The sequence below is a fragment of the Diaphorina citri genome, unplaced genomic scaffold, assembly GCF_000475195.1.
Source record: "Diaphorina citri unplaced genomic scaffold, Diaci psyllid genome assembly version 1.1 scaffold578, whole genome shotgun sequence".
In the NCBI taxonomy this organism is placed as follows: Eukaryota; Metazoa; Arthropoda; class Insecta; order Hemiptera; family Psyllidae; genus Diaphorina; species Diaphorina citri.
In genome coordinates, this window is record NW_007378012.1 from 100,933 (window position 1) to 117,343 (window position 16,411).

At 39.6% G+C, this 16,411-nt stretch overlaps 1 protein-coding gene and 1 long non-coding RNA gene across 2 annotated transcripts in view; both read right to left on the minus strand.

The window, feature by feature from the left end:
* LOC103510261 (sodium/calcium exchanger 3) overlaps positions 1-16,411 on the minus strand; it is a 99,575-nt gene that overhangs the window by 62,133 nt on the left and 21,031 nt on the right. The window lies entirely within an intron of this gene.
* On the minus strand, positions 11,596-12,834 carry LOC113467885. The gene is made up of 2 exons (XR_003391814.1): positions 12,768-12,834; positions 11,596-11,732 (listed from the first exon to the last, which is right to left on the minus strand). It is a non-coding gene; the product is annotated as an uncharacterized LOC113467885 (long non-coding RNA).

Consider the following 16,411-nt stretch of genomic DNA (forward strand, 5'->3'; position numbering starts at 1 on the left):
GAAGTCCTTTATAGGTGGAAGACTCCTTGGAAAGAGAGAGAAGTCCTTTATAGGTGGAAGACTCCTTGGAAAGAGAGAGAAGTCCTTTATAGGTGGAAGACTCCTTGGAAAGAGAGAGAAGTCCTTTATAGGTGGAAGACTCCTTGGAAAGAGAGAGAAGTCCTTTATAGGTGGAAGACTCCTTGGAAAGAGAGAGAAGTCCTTTATAGGTGGAAGACTCCTTGGAAAGAGAGAGAAGTCCTTTATAGGTGGAAGACTCCTTGGAAAGAGAGAGAAGTCCTTTATAGGTGGAAGACTCCTTGGAAAGAGAGAGAAGTCCTTTATAGGTGGAAGACTCCTTGGAAAGAGAGAGAAGTCCTTTATAGGTGGAAGACTCCTTGGAAAGAGAGAGAAGTCCTTTATAGGTGGAAGACTCCTTGGAAAGAGAGAGAAGTCCTTTATAGGTGGAAGACTCCTTGGAAAGAGAGAGAAGTCCTTTATAGGTGGAAGACTCCTTGGAAAGAGAGAGAAGTCCTTTATAGGTGGAAGACTCCTTGGAAAGAGAGAGAAGTCCTTTATAGGTGGAAGACTCCTTGGAAAGAGAGAGAAGTCCTTTATAGGTGGAAGACTCCTTGGAAAGAGAGAGAAGTCCTTTATAGGTGGAAGACTCCTTGGAAAGAGAGAGAAGTCCTTTATAGGTGGAAGACTCCTTGGAAAGAGAGAGAAGTCCTTTATGATTTCCACCATAATAGGTACCATTTAGTTGCCTCAGGAGTAATGTTAAAGTGCTTGCTTTTGGTAATACTTTTTTGGAACGGATCACAATTTTAAATATAAATTTCCAAATTTCAAACCAATAGGATTAACCAAGCTGATTGGAAAATCGGATAATCTTAATTCACGGGGCGGATTTCATCCTGAACGGATAAGGTTCGTTCTCGGAACGGTTGGCTTTCTCCTATCCTGTCTTCCTTTTCTCTTCGATTTCGTGACGGTAAGACCTTAGCAGTTACAGTTCCCTCTATCAAACCTCTTCAAAAAAAATATGTATGTGAAATATCATTTATGGAAGTGAGATAAGGAAGATTTGGTTAAGAACTAAGAGAGGGAGCTAAAAAAAACTATGGATTAGAGAGAGAAAGATATAAAGAAGGAGGGATATAAGGAAGACAGAGGGGAGGAGGAGAGGGAGGTAATTCCAGACATTCCATAAGAAAATGGATATTATGGAAATTCTATGTGTGGGAGTTACAGAGAGAGGGAGAAAGAGAGAGAGGGAGAAAGGAAGAGAGAGAGAGAGAGAGAGAGGGCGAAAGAGAGAGATGAAGAAAGGAGGGAAGAGACAAAAGGAGGAGAGGGGGAAGAATAAGAAGGGGAAGTAGGAGAGAGAGGTCATATGACAATAGTGCACGACTATTATAGTAGGGTGCACGTCATATTGATGTATGTACATTTGTACAATCAGACTATAGTTGAGTGATGTCAAGTTGAACATCCTTGTAAAAAAATCAATAGGGGGGGGAGGAAGAGAAGGAAGGAAAAAACGAAGAAAAAATATATAAAATAGTAAGTATAAAAGAAGAAGAAGAAGAAACAAGAAAAAGGAAGAAGAAAAAAACAGGGAAACAAAATAGTAAGTAAGTAAAAGTAAAGAACAGGAAAAAAAGAAAATAATAGAACGTAAAAAGGCGAAAAAGAAGAACGAGAAGAACAAGGAGGAGGAGGAGAAGAAGAAGAAACATAATAAGTATATCTAGAAGAAACATACACTGTACGAAATGTATGGGGATATTATTGTGATGCATAGAAAGAAGACGGTACATTTTTCCTAAACAGCACAGTTTTTATTATTTTCCATTGAGGTTCATGGTTCCATGTTACGTGTTTTGCGTGTGTGTTTTTAATACTGTTTAGTAGAATAGGGTCATGAGGAAGAGGAGGAGGAGAAGAAGAAACATATTAAGTAGGTATATCTAGAAGAAACATACACTGTACGAAATGTATGGCGATATTATTGTGATGCATAGAAAAAAGACGTTACATTTTTCCTAAACAGCACGGTTTTTATTATTTTCCATTGAGGTTCATGGTTCCATGTTACGTGTTTTGCGTGTGTGTTTTTAATACTGTTTAGTAGAATAGGGTCATCAGAGGAACAATAAACTAGAGAGAGCGAGAAACATTGAGAGAGGAGAGTAAAAGAGAGGGAGAGAGGAAGAATAATGGAGAGAGAGAAATAGAGAGGGACGGAGAGGGAGATAGAGAGAGAGCGAGAGAGAGAGAGGGAAAGTGAGAGCGAGAGAGAGAGGAGAAGAGAGAGAGGATCGAATTCATAGAAATGTTTTCGATTTCAAATTTCAATTGAATTAACTACATTACGGAATTTTAACAATAATAATAGGATCAATGGGTAATATAATATTATGAAAGATCCGAATTTCGAACTTAGTCAGCCCTTCTCATGATAGATATTACTGTCAGTAAATTTCATCATTGCTACAAACTTTTACAGAATTATTGACAATATTGACATAAAAGGACGCGCTCTCTCTCTCTCTCTCTCTCTCTCTCTCTCTCTCTCTCCCTTTCTCTCTCCCTCTCTTTCTCCCCGTTTCTCTCCCTCTTTCTCCCTCTCTCCATTGCTCTCTCCATCTCTTCTTTTCTCTTCAATATTTGTTTTTGACACATTAAATTTATATTTATTTGTCTCTTCTTTTTTACTTTCTATTACCCTTACGTATAGGGAACCTATACAAGGTAATGAGAAAGTATTGCAATCGGTCCAAATTTTCAAAGGTGCTTTCCTAAAAACCCCTTCATTAAGGGATCTTTATTAATTATTACATACGATTTTCAAAAAGGACACCTTTTTGCTTAGGACGCCTTCAAGGGATCCTTCAAGGAAAGCTCAAAAAGGACACCTTCGTAATAAGGGAACCACTATTCATTTAGCCCTTAATTTCTTCAACCTTCTCTCAATTTGATTTTTTGTAGGTAGGTACCTACCTATACAGAAAGATAGACTTTCATTAATTATATTGACACCCTCAAGATTCGAAGTCCAGCACCGCGCTAAACACAACACCGTTGGCCCTTTTTTGCAAAAGGATTAGGAACGTCCGGCCCTGATTTTCATAAGTAAACAAGAGTCTACCAGGGGATAGGTATTGGGGAGGGGGGGCACAGGGGTGGTCAGGGGATGAAATTAGCTGTGGAAGAAGGGAGGATTCAGGTATATTATTGAAACCGATTGGAAAAGCGGCAAACATTTTCAATTCACAAAGGAGTTTTCCTGGAGAGATGAGAAAATGAAATGAACTTTTTCCAATTTCATTACGCCGGGTTTATCTGCTGGCCTCTCTCCCTCGCCTCGTTTTTGGTCCCTCCCTTTTATTCGTCCCTCCATAGCTTCTCCCTCCCCTTGTATCGCTCTCATCTTTTTCTGTACTTCCCTTCTTACTTCTTTCTCCTTCTCTCTTCTACCACTTTTCTTCTCCTATCTTTCCCCCTCCGTCTCTCTATTCCCCTCCCTCCTTTTTCTCTCTACCCTTTTTCTGTGTCTCTCCCTTTAGACGCCCTCCCCTTTATCTCTCTCCTCTTTCCTGCTTCCTTCTCTTCCTTCTGCCTTCTTCCTTTCTGTTCCTCCCTCTCCTCTTCTTCTCCCTCCCCTTCCTCGTCCCTCTCTTTTTCTCTCTCTTCCTCTTCCATCTCTCTCCCCATCTCTCCATCTTCCTCTCTTTCTGTCTTCCCCACTATTTTTTTCCTTCTCTTCTCCCACCCATAAAGGACTTCTCTCTCCTTCCAAGGAGTCTTCCACCTATAAAGGACTTCTCTCTCTTTCCAAGGAGTCTTCCACCTATAAAGGACTTCTCTCTCCTTCCAAGGAGTCTTCCACCTATAAAGATAAAGTGAGAGGAAAAGAGAGAGATAAATCTAGAAAAGGAGGGAGGGGGGAGATAGATTCCATAAGAGTGAAAGAGCAAAGTAAATACATCAATAGAGTAGAACAGAAAATGAGAAAAGAGAATAAGGGAGAGAGTAAAGAAGAGGAGAAAAGAGGATGCAAAGAAGAGGGTTAAAGAGAAAGATGTGGATAAAATGAAACGAAAAGAAGGAAAGATAAATCTGAAGAAAGGGAACTGAAAATAGACGAAAGAAAGGGAAAGAGGAAAGGAAGAGAGGGATGGAAAAAAGGGACAAAAGAAGGGAAGAGAGGAGAGAGAGAGAGGAGAAAAAGAAGGAAAAGAAAGAAAGGAGGGGAAAAAGAAGAAGGGACAGAGGTCGGTATGTAAATATTATGATAGAGCGGTAGGTAAATACAGAGAGTATAGAGAGGAAGAGAGGCGTGGAGAGAATGGAAAACTCCAAATCCAAAGTGCATGTTGACAAAATAATGAAGTTTTACTCTTAGGTTTTATCGAGGTAGAGTTTTGGCATCTCCACTAAATTTAGAATGATTGTGTAAAACTTTAAGCCAAGGTGGTGTGATGGTCAAGATGTTCGCCTGGCAATCAGGAGGGCGTGGGTTTACTCAATAAAATTAAATTATTAACAATAATAAATAGATAATTAATAACAATAATAAAGTAATACATAATAATAAATATTATAATTATGTATTAGATTACACTAGGTAGGTATGTACCTTTGGTTATTTTTCAAAGGAAAACTTTTCAGACAGGAAGTTGAAATTACCTTTGAAAAATGCTTGAATGAATAGTTCGCAAAGTTTTTGTTTCGTATACCTACGAAACAAAAACTTTGCGAACTAGGTATTCATTCAAGCATTTTTCAAAGGTAATTTGAACATTCTTCCCCAATATGGATGGTAGGATTATGAAAAAAAAAAAAAAAAAAAAAAAAAAAAAATGGGGTGTTTCACCGTCTTTGCTACATTGAACTTTACGGGTCTGTGTCGTAGCATGCCCATCCCGTAGTGTACTTCCTCAAATTATGTTCTGGGGTAATATAAACCCGATTAAATTAGCTTCTTCTTCTTCTTCTTCTTCTTCTTCTTCTTCTTCTTCTCCTTCTTCCTCGTCTTTTCCTTCTTTAACTGCACATTTTGCCAATTTCGTTTTGGGGTCTTCTTCGCTACCTTATTCTTTTCCTACCCTTTCATACCTTCCTTCCGAAGTTTGTTCCCTTCTCCATCCTTTCTTTCTCAACCTTCTCCTTCTCAGCTTTGGTCTCCCTTCCATTGCTCTCTCCATCTCTTCTTTTCTCTTCAATATTTGTTTTTGACACATTAAATTTAGGTATGTGTCTCTTCTTTCTTTTTTCACTCATTCAATTCGACAGAATGAGATTAACAAAGGGAGGGAGAGAGGAGAGAAGGAACGAGGAGTAGGAGGTGAAAGATAGGAGGAGAGAGAGGGGGAGGAGAGTTGGATATAAAAAGAGAAGGGACAGATTGAAAAAAAGGTATAGAAATACAGAAACCAATGAGTTAGGGGAGAGTGAGAGAGAAAGGGGAGGAGAAGGACGAGGAAAGAGAGAGAATCAGAGTTGGGTAGAATAGAATAGAATGGAGAGTAGAATAGAATAGAGAATAGCATAGAATAGAATAAAATAAAATAGAATAGAATAGAACAGAATATACCTCACTTATCTATCAATATGACCAGAATGAGACTGAAAAGTCTATTTACTAAATAAGGTCTAAAACTCTGAATGGCGAAAAATGGGAATGGGAGAGAACAAGGGAATACCTACAATGGAATAATAATAATAATAATATGTAATAATAATAATAATATTTTATTACCCTGTGGGTAAGGTAACGCCTAGTCACTAGGGTGTAATGACCAAAACACATAACATGTACATAATACTAGCACACAATACCTACACTCGAGTGCAAAAAGAATGGAACAGTTTCTCCCCCTAAGAACAGAACAATCTCTCTCTCTCTTTCTCTCTCTCCCTCTCTCTTTCTCTCTCTCTTTCTTTCTCTCTCTCCCTCATTCCCTTCCTCCGTGTAGTTTTGGTGAGTAAAAAGGAAATTGGTAATGTTGTAGATCTAATACCTACTAATTGAGGACTTTATCATCTCCAGACTAGGTTATATTAAAAAAAGTTTTTTTCTCGGGTTTTATCCAGCAGATTTGCTACTTTACTATTGCAAAACTTAAAATTGCTTTTCACGAAAAAAAAAAAAAAAAAAAAAAAAAAAAAAAATTTTTTGGAAAAAATATATCATCTTCTCCCCAAGTCACTGAATTCCATCCCATCAACAGAATTTCATCTTCCCAATAAGTCTCTCACACTAACTCCGATGGCGTATTTGGGATATATGAATCCCATGCCGACCAGACTGCTTGCGTCCAAAGAACTCCATGTTGTGTCAACTCCTCCCAGTCGTTCAGCCCCCATCTGTTGCATAGTCTCTTCATCTCATTGATCCAGCAGCTACGTGGTCTTTGCATGAGCAAAATAGTCCCTTCCGGTCCCGCAAGGACGATTCTTTTCATCTTCCCAATATGTCTCTGCAAGAGGAAAATAGTCCCTTCCGGTCCCACAGCGACGATTCTTTCTAACGAGAAGATTGTTACTTTTAAAATAAAAGCTAATAGAAGAGTTCCCGTAGAAGTTTTGCTTTGTTCCCCTGTTTTAATAGATCATTGTCACAGGAATAGAAGGGAACAAACTTTGAGTCCCAAGGTCCCAATCCCAACTATTTGCAACATAAATTGATCACAAGTAGGAAGCAGGGGTGTATTCAGGAGTGGTGATAGGACAAGAAAAGTAAGAGTACCTAGCTAGCCTAAATAGCTAAATACCTAAGATAACGTCATTTTTACTTTCCTTATCCTATAGGAAGGAAAGTAATGTAATCGGGTCAAATTTTCGATGGTCAGATTTTAGTGCCAAAACACGTTTTAAGGTCCCTAGAGCCTAAATCCAAAGTTTCAGCCATTGGTCCGTGTGTGTGTCTGTCTGTGTGTCTGTCTGTCTGTCTGTCTGTATATCTCGAGAACGGTAAGAGCTAGAGAGTTGAAATTTGGTATGTAGCTGTCAAATGTGACAAGGATGCGACACGAAACTTTTGGTTAAGACAGGTGCAACAGTTGGCGGCATTTTACCGCTTTTTGGTGGTTTTCGGTGTAATTTAACAATATCTCGGGAACGGTATAAGCTAGAGACTTGAAATTTTGTATGTAGTTCACAAATGTGACAAGGATGCAACACAAAACGTTTGGTTGAGATTGTTGCTGCGCTTGGCGGTATTTTCACCGCTTTTGGACAGATTTCGACCGTTTTTTGGCGGTTTTCAGCTATAGCGACAAAACGGTTAGAAATATTGTAAAAGAAAGAACATTCAAATAAGCATCATCCAATAGGATAAGGAAAGTCGTGTGATGTTCACACCAGATTTTTATCCCAATGCTCTTAATACAGTCATTTCAAAGCCAATCTGTCCCCAAAAAAATTGCGCGTCGATGTACATTAAAAATAAAATCTACTCGTAAAAGAAAGTCAGCCTAGTTAGCTTGGTTGGTGGCGCGTCTGCCTTGTAAGTGCTAGGCCGCGGGTTCGATTCCCGCCCGGGGCAGATTTTATCCTGATGGGATAATGTTCGTTCTCGGAACGGCTGGCTTTCCTCCTATCCTGTCTTCCTTCTCTCTTCGATTTCGGGACGATAAGACCCTAGCAGTTACAGTTCCCTCTGTCAAACCTCTTAAAAAAAAAAAAAAAAGTTGTAGTTACGAGCGGAGCGGTAAATGAATAGGTACTTATACCTACACCAGTAAAAAAAAGAAAGTCGAAAAATTCAAATTTTCGCCTGTGTAACTAGGAGGCTCTTTCCTAAAAACCTCTTTCTTCATAAAGGGATCCTTATTTGTAACACTATGCATACGATAATCAAAAAGGACACCTAAGATTTGTTTAGGACACCTTCAAGGGGTCCCTCTAGGAAAGCTCAAAAAGGAGTCCTTCGTAATTAAGGAACGACTGTGCATAAATCCCTAAATTCCTTCAACCTTCTCTCAATTTGAACTTGGCTATGCTACATAGGTAGTTAATTAAATTTTTTGACACCCTCAAGAATCGAAGTCCACCGCGCTAAACTTTCACCTCGGGAACTTTTTTGCAAAAGGATTAGGAACGTCCGGCCCTGATTTTCATGAGTAAACAAGGGTCTACCAGGGGATAGGTATGGGGGGGCACAGGGGTGGTCAGGGGATGAAATTAGCTGTGGAAGAAGGGAGGATTCAGGTATATTATTGAAACCGATTGGAAAAGCGGCAAACATTTTCAATTCACAAAGGAGTTTTCCTGGAGAGATGAGAAAATGAAATGAACTTTTTCCAATTTCATTACGCCGGGTTTATCTTCTGGCCTCTCTCCCTCGCCTCGTTTTTTGTCCCTCCCTTTTATTCGTCCCTCCATAGCTTCTCCCTCCCCTTGTATCGCTCTCATCTTTTTCTGTACTTCCCTTCTTACTTCTTTCTCCTTCTCTCTTCTACCACTTTTCTTCTCCTATCTTTCCCCCTCCGTCTCTCTATTCCCCTCCCTCCTTTTTCTCTCTACCCTTTTTCTGTATCTCTCCCTGCTGGCCTCTCTCCCTCGCCTCGTTTTTGGTCCCTCCCTTTTATTCGTCCCTCCATAGCTTCTCCCTCCCCTTGTATCGCTCTCATCTTTTTCTGTACCTCCCTTCTTACTTCTTTCTCCTTCTCTCTTCTACCACTTTTCTTCTCCTATCTTTCCCCCTCCGTCTCTCTATTCCCCTCCCTCCTTTTTCTCTCTACCCTTTTTCTGTGTCTCTCCCTTTAGACGCCCTCCCCTTTATCTCTCTCCTCTTTCCTGCTTCCTTCTCTTCCTTCTTCCTCCTTCCTTTCTGTTCCTCCCTCTCCTCTTCTTCTCCCTCCCCTTCCTCGTCCCTCTCTCTCTCCCCTCTTCCTCTCTTTCTGTCTTCCCCACTCTTTTTTCCTTCTCTTCTCCCACCCATAAAGGACTTCTCTCTCCTTCCAAGGAGTCTTCCACCTATAAAGGACTTCTCTTTCTTTCCAAGGAGTCTTCCACCTATAAAGGACTTCTCTCTCTTTCCAAGGAGTCTTCCACCTATAAAGGACTTCTCTCTCCTTCCAAGGAGTCTTCCACCCATAAAGGACTTCTCTCTCCTTCCAAGGAGTCTTCCACCTATAAAGGACTTCTCTTTCTTTCCAAGGAGTCTTCCACCTATAAATTGTTTACAGACAGACAGACAGACAGACAGACACACACACGGACCAATGGCTGAAACTTTGGATTTAGGCTCTAGGGACCTTAAAACGTGTTTTGGCACTAAAATCTGACCATCGAAAATTTGACCCGATTACATTACTTTCCTTCCTATAGGATAAGGAAAGTAAAAATGACGTTATCTTAGGTATTTAGCTATTTAGGCTAGCTAGGTACTCTTACTTTTCTTGTCCTATCACCACTCCTGAATACACCCCTGCTTCCTACTTGTGATCAATTTATGTTGCAAATAGTTGGGATTGGGACCTTGGGACTCAAAGTTTGTTCCCTTCTATTCCTGTGACAATGATCTATTAAAACAGGGGAACAAAGCAAAACTTCTACGGGAACTCTTCTATTAGCTTTTATTTTAAAAGTAACAATCTTCTCGTTAGAAAGAATCGTCGCTGTGGGACCGGAAGGGACTATTTTCCTCTTGCAGAGACATATTGGGAAGATGAAAAGAATCGTCCTTGCGGGACCGGAAGGGACTATTTTGCTCATGCAAAGACCACGTAGCTGCTGGATCAATGAGATGAAGAGACTATGCAACAGATGGGGGCTGAACGACTGGGAGGAGTTGACACAACATGGAGTTTTGTATTGTAGACGATGTCGCGTCCAAGCTGACCGACTTTTGGTTTGCTGCTTTCGCGTCTGCACTCTTTTTTCCTCAAAATCCTTTAGGCCTAACTTTAAATGGGTTAGTTTTATTTAATCATTTATTTGAACTTTATATCGCTTTAAATGATTCAATAAACACAAATTCAAGAAATTACAAAGAGGGGGGGCAAAATTACTGGCCAAGGGTAATCTCTCCTATTCCACCTTGAACGGTAGAGTTTAGGTAAAAATACTACCTTTCATAGTGTGTTTCTACGTGAGCTCACGTGACGTGACAGTAGTGTTTCTAAATTTACTTACATGAATGATGACAGCTATCACAGCGAGGCCCCTAGGCTCGTCTTTAGCCTCGGTTAGAGACTCGTACTAATTACTTACCTGCGTTCTAGATGCTCCCACAGTTCTATACAGTACAGTCCATTCTACACTCTCTGAGCAAGGGGGCGTGGTTAGAGAGCCAGAGTATCGGAAGAACGCACTCCTATTGGCTGGAAGGAGATCGCTAGGAGCCAATGGAATAGGGAGGGAGGTCCATGATGGAACGATTATGGATTGATTGATTGAACATCAATAAAAAAATTAAATTAAAAAGAAAAAAAAGCCTGGTTAGCTTGGTGGGTAGCGCTTTCGCCTTCTAAGTGCTAGGTCGCGGGTTCGATTCCCACCCGGGGCGGATTTTATCCTAAACAGATAAGGTTCGTACTCGGAACGGCTGGCTTTCCTCGTATCCTGCCTTCCTTCTCTCTTCACATAAGGGACATTGAGACCTTCGCAGTTACAGTTCCCTCTATCAAACAGGATAGAAGAAAGCCAGTCGTTCCGAGAACAAACCTTAGCTGTGTTTAAGATAAAGTTCGTCTCGGGCGGGAATCGACCCTATGACCTAGCGCTTACAATGCAGCCGAACTACCCTCCAAAATAACTAGCCTCGCAAGCAAATGTCACTATTAATTGTGTCAGTAATAGTGTTTGTTTTCTTCTAAATAGGAAAAAAGCAGAGTGGAAGTGATGCATTGTTTCTAATATGAAATAGATGCACTGAACAGTTAGCGTCATGGATATGCCTCATTGAACTAGATTGAGCTTTTCCTGTTTGCCAATAACACAGAACATAGGGGGAGCCAGGGAGGGAGACAAAAAATTAATCGAGCTGAAACTTCGAACTCACTTCGTTCGACTCCCCCCCGAGGCGGATTTTATCCTGAAAATTTTTCATGGAACTTGTAGGGTAGCGCGTCTGCCTTGTAATCGCCAGGTCGCGAGTTCGATTCCCACCCGGGGCGGCATACCCTGAACGGATAATAGAAAGTAAGTAAGTAATTTCAAGCAACTGGTAGACAGTCTGGTAGTTAGCTTGGTTGGCGTCTGCCTTGTAATCGCTAGGTCGCGAGTTCAATTCCTGCCCAGGGCGGATGATAAGATCTTCCCTGTTACATTACAGTTCCCTCTGTCAAACTCCTTCGAAAAAAAAAAAAAAAAAAAAAAAAAAACAAAAAGGTAAATTTTTGGGTTTTTATAACCCCCTTTCAAAAAAAAAAAAAAAAAAAAAAAAAAATCAACAGGTTACTTTCTGGTGTTCTTATGCTGACCCAGCACCTAAATGGGAAGTATTGTGTCTGTTATGACCCCTCTGAAGAAGCCCGTATCTTATTAGAAGCCTGTATAGAAGAAACCCGCAGGATTTTATTCACGGAGAGAAATTTCCTGATGGACAAGTCCTGATATTAGCCACTAATTGATTCGTAGGATGTTACCTGTGTGTCCATTGTTGGTGATATTAGTGGACACCGGTCGTCTGTAGTGAATGAAGGCTATGGGTTCGATACTCGCTGATGGCAAAGCATTTCTCCGAGACAGATCTACCGGGGACTGTCTTGTGCCGTTCTCACAAAGTCCTTCCCAATCTGAAAACGATACACAAAAAAGTAGTAGTAAGGTTGGAAGCGTATCAAATTGAGCTGTTTCAGTGAAGATATAATTATTTGATCACACTATTCACACTGATCCTTCAGTTTTTTTTTTTTTTTTTTCACTTAAAGATAACTGTTGGTACATAATTTTTGGCGGCCTATCAACTGGTGACGCAAATTCGGGAACCAAATGGTATCAAAAGAAGATTTTGGGGATTAACAGGTAATGCGGTCTGAGAGAGTTACCTGTAACTGCTAAGGTCTTATCGTTTTAACATCGAAGACACAAGGAAGACAGGGTGGGAGAAAGGCAGCCGTTCCGAGAACAAACCTCATCCCTTCAGGATAAAATCCGCCCCGGGCGGGAATCAAACCCGCGGCCTAGCGTTTACAAGGCAGATGCGCTACCAACTAAGCTAACTAGGCTATCTTCATTTTATCGCGATTTGATTTCCATTTGATAGATTGACATTCTCACACCTAACCCCACACACCATAGCCTAGGCTCATTAGAAGCTGATGGGGAGACCTACCTTACCGAGTGAGTGGATATGTCACAACAAGCTACTTCCTAATCAAAAACAATGCACTGGGGATCACACTACACACGATATGAAATGGTTTGCGGTATTAATAAGTGCATTAAGTGAGATAGTAGGAGGAAACTAACAGGCAGAGAAACAGGAAAAATCTGGTGTGAATAATATGTAGCTATCACATTGACACATTAGCTGCCATAAACGAATTTCTACAGTAATTAACAATACGAAGGAATTTTAATTGTGTTAAGAATTAATTTTACGAGTGGATGCCCTTCGCAGTCAACCTTTGCTATTTCTTCATCAAGGGAAATTTCCAGGCTGGTATCCTCTCTGTTTAAAGTCCCCCCCCCCCAGCCAGCTTCTGTTATGCCTGAATGATTTCCACAAATGTCACTCCCCTTCATTCTACATATTTACTACGCTCAATTGTATGACTTGACCTGGACTCGAACCAACAACCTTCAAGTCTGACTGAGGGTCTACTTACCTTTGTCTCCCTCCTCCTCCTCCCCACTTGCATATTTCCAAGCTGCACATTCTGAAATCCAACAATCAAATGAAACAAACATTAGAAATATGAGTAGATAAATTGATAAATAAACTGAGGGTCTACTTACCTTTGTCTCCCTCCTCCTCCTCCTCACTTGCATATTTCCAAGCTGCACATTCTGAAATCCAACAATCAAATGAAACAAACATTAGAAATATGAGTAGATAAATAGATAAATATTTGTTTTCTTTTTCCCCCTTTTTAATGGGTACATAAAATTTAGGCAGAGGCAGTCACTATCAGGCACACCTGACAGGTCGCCTGAGAGACTTATTATTGCTGCCATTCACTATCAGGTAGACCTGACAGGCGCACCTGTTCAGGTTTACCTGATAGTGAATGGCCGGCCGGCCATGGAGGAAGTCCCGATTTATGGCGAGGTAAAAAAACGGAGACCAAAAAAAAAAGTCATTCCGGCTAGATAAAAAAAATCTTACAACAAGGTTCTTATAGGTAACAATAGATCAGTTGCGCTTACTTGGGTGATATTTCAAAGTCATAGAGCAGGAAAAAATGAGGACCAACGGATTTTTTCTTTTTCTTTTACGACTTCTAGATTCCGAGATAAATCGATTTAAAAAATACCGGTAAATCGTGAAGTTTGACGTCACGGCATACGCTCCCGTAGGCGATGACTTCTGACTGAATGGGATAGAACAAAATAAATGGGTTCCCTCCATCCTGTCTACCTTTTGTTTAGGAGGGACATACAAAAAGAGTTTCATATTGCTCTGATTTGCCTGTGTCATAGCATGTCCACTAAGTTGTGTGTCACGCAAACCTACCACACGTCATTTAGAGCACTTTTTTTGCTACGTTTGCTCGTGTGGTCTGTGTACACACTCACTAATTCATTAATGAACTAATTTAATGAAATCACTAATTCAATATTTCATTCATGTGTTAGCTACAATGTGCCTACCGACCTACACCCTTATCAATAAATCCCTCTAAGTAATAATAATGAGAATGGTTTATTTTAACGTAACTATAAAAACATCTTCCTTCTGTTCCTATATAAGTACCCCCATTGGTACTTTTCAGGAACGGAGAACCCTATTATCCCATTATCTATATTCTATTTTATTAATAGGCACCTAATAATAAAACAGAATATAGTACATATTATCAATAATCCAATAGGTATAGGTACTTAATAGCTTAATACCCTATCAGACACACGTCTAAGATACCACTGTTAACATACCGGGAAGATCAAGTAATGAAACAGCTCTGCCTGTGTCATAGCATGTCCTAGATTATGTACCTGGAGATTCAAGTAATAAAAAAGCTCTACTTCTATCTTTTAGTAATAAAAATAATAGACTCTTGAGTGGAAGGTAACCTGTATATCTATTTACCTACCTATCACACGTGCTTCATCTGCTTTGACCTATACGATATTGCATCTAAACTTTCAATCCCCCCAGAGCTTTCTTTAAACTTTTATCTAAACTCGTACTACTGATTGATCAAATGGTGAATTAAATTATTCTGTATTCATGGTCAATGCATAGTCCTACAGTTGGTTCCTTGGTTGAAAGTTCCAAATTTTCAATCTAAAATTCTAAATCATGAATTATTCTAAAATTCTAAATCATGAATTATTCTAAAATTCTAAATCATGAACTATTTGTGAGAAGATCTTCGTTAGTGTTTTTTATTGAGTTGAGACCTTTGTTAGTGTTTGTTTGATACCGGTTCTAAATATAGGTACCTACGTCACCCTGATAACTGCTGTGGTTTCATGTACCTACAATATACATAGCAAAGTATGTATAATACATAATTAGGCATGTTTGTAGCTAGAAATTCATAAGCGCACTATGTCCACCTATAAAATAATAAAATTTGAATATTTCGAATTTCCCCGTCTAGATAGATAAATAGGTAGGTACCTAGGTACATCCTAAACATAAATATTATATACATAATTATGTACATAGAAAAGTGCAATACATAATGTTTGTACATAAGTACATTATAGTTATCTCTAAAATAATTTATATTTCGGGTTCAAACATTCTAATTTAATAGAATGTGCCTACTACACAGTATAGTATGATTATTATATCATATTTTAATTAATTTATTGTCCTAGGGATCTCTAGTAGGGTTGCATTTCCATTATTATAAATGTTGTGAGCTGAAGAGACAGTATATTATTTAATGTCTACAGGCAGGTAGGTATGTATTCGGAGACAGGTGCTTTGGTGTTCAAATTCCTTTGTTATTTTACAACAGATTCCATAGAATAATAATTATGTAATTTTTATAATTTGTTTGAACTTTATCTTACAAACATCTCATTTGATTCTACTTTATGTCGCTACTGGGATTCGAACGACAGTTCCCTCTGTTATGAACCCAATGTCTTGGGAACTGCACTACTGGGGACTTTTTTACAACTGAACTTTTCAATTATTGATGAATTTCTGAAAGTCATGGTTGGTAAGAAAATAGAACTTGGGAAATTTTTTGTTTTTATAAACATACTGTTTAGTTCCATATATGTATACTGGACTCATCGTAATATTCTGGGGACACACGAGGCTAAGTTCACACAAGTGCTACTCCAAAGTCCAATTACAGGGACGAAAATTTCGACCAAGAAAAGTTGTGAAAGACAGCCTTTTATCTAACTTCTAAGTTCATACCTATAAGTCCTTCCTGCTTTGCCTCTACACTGCGATTTTAACAATTTCTCAAAGGTAAGTTCATCCCGAAATAGCTAGCAAGGCAGCAACATGTGTTGTCCCAAAGGCTACCCATCCAGATACCAGCCACGCGCAACGTTGCTTATCAATAATCCTTTGGGAACTGGGACAAACAACGTGCTCTTGCAACTTGCAATCATTACAATCATGAGAACTCTTTGTTAATCATAACTCTAAACTAAACTCTCTGTAAATTCAATAATGAAACAATTCATCTGCATGCAAATCCCTGGAAAATAAAGTTTTTTTCAGTCTTTAAATAGGTATTAACTTTTGCAATTTTGCGTGGAAGGGATGGGAGTTGTATATCTAGGAACAAGGAAAGAGAAAGCGAGAGAGCGAAGAAAAAAAGGATGGAGAAAATGGAATAAAGATTCAGAGAGAGAGAGAAAGAGAAGAAGGGAGAGAGAGACAGAGAGGGAAAGAAAGAGGAGAGAGGGAGTAGGAGAGAGAGAGAGACAGAGGGACGGTGGGAGGGTGAAAAAGAGGAATTATTCAACCCTACCCTACACCACGTGGAAAACCTTGAACAGGCCCAGAGTGGGCGTTTCCCGATGTAAGAAAACCCTGGCTAAGTGGGGGTACTCGGAGGAAATTCAAGGAGACCTATGTGACTGTGGCGAAACACAAGACGAGGCCCATCTACTTGTCTGCAATAACATTGGCACTACCTGCACAAAGCAAGATCTTTATGACTGTACTCCAGCAGCCATAACAGTCGCAGAATTCTGGAGGAAAACAATGGAGGAGTTGCAATTGGGAAAATATTTTTAATAAAAAGTCGATTCCTACGTAAAAGGTTGTGAAAAATCCAAATCTGAGGTCAAAACTCCGAAAAAGTAACTTTAAAAGGTCGAAAATTCA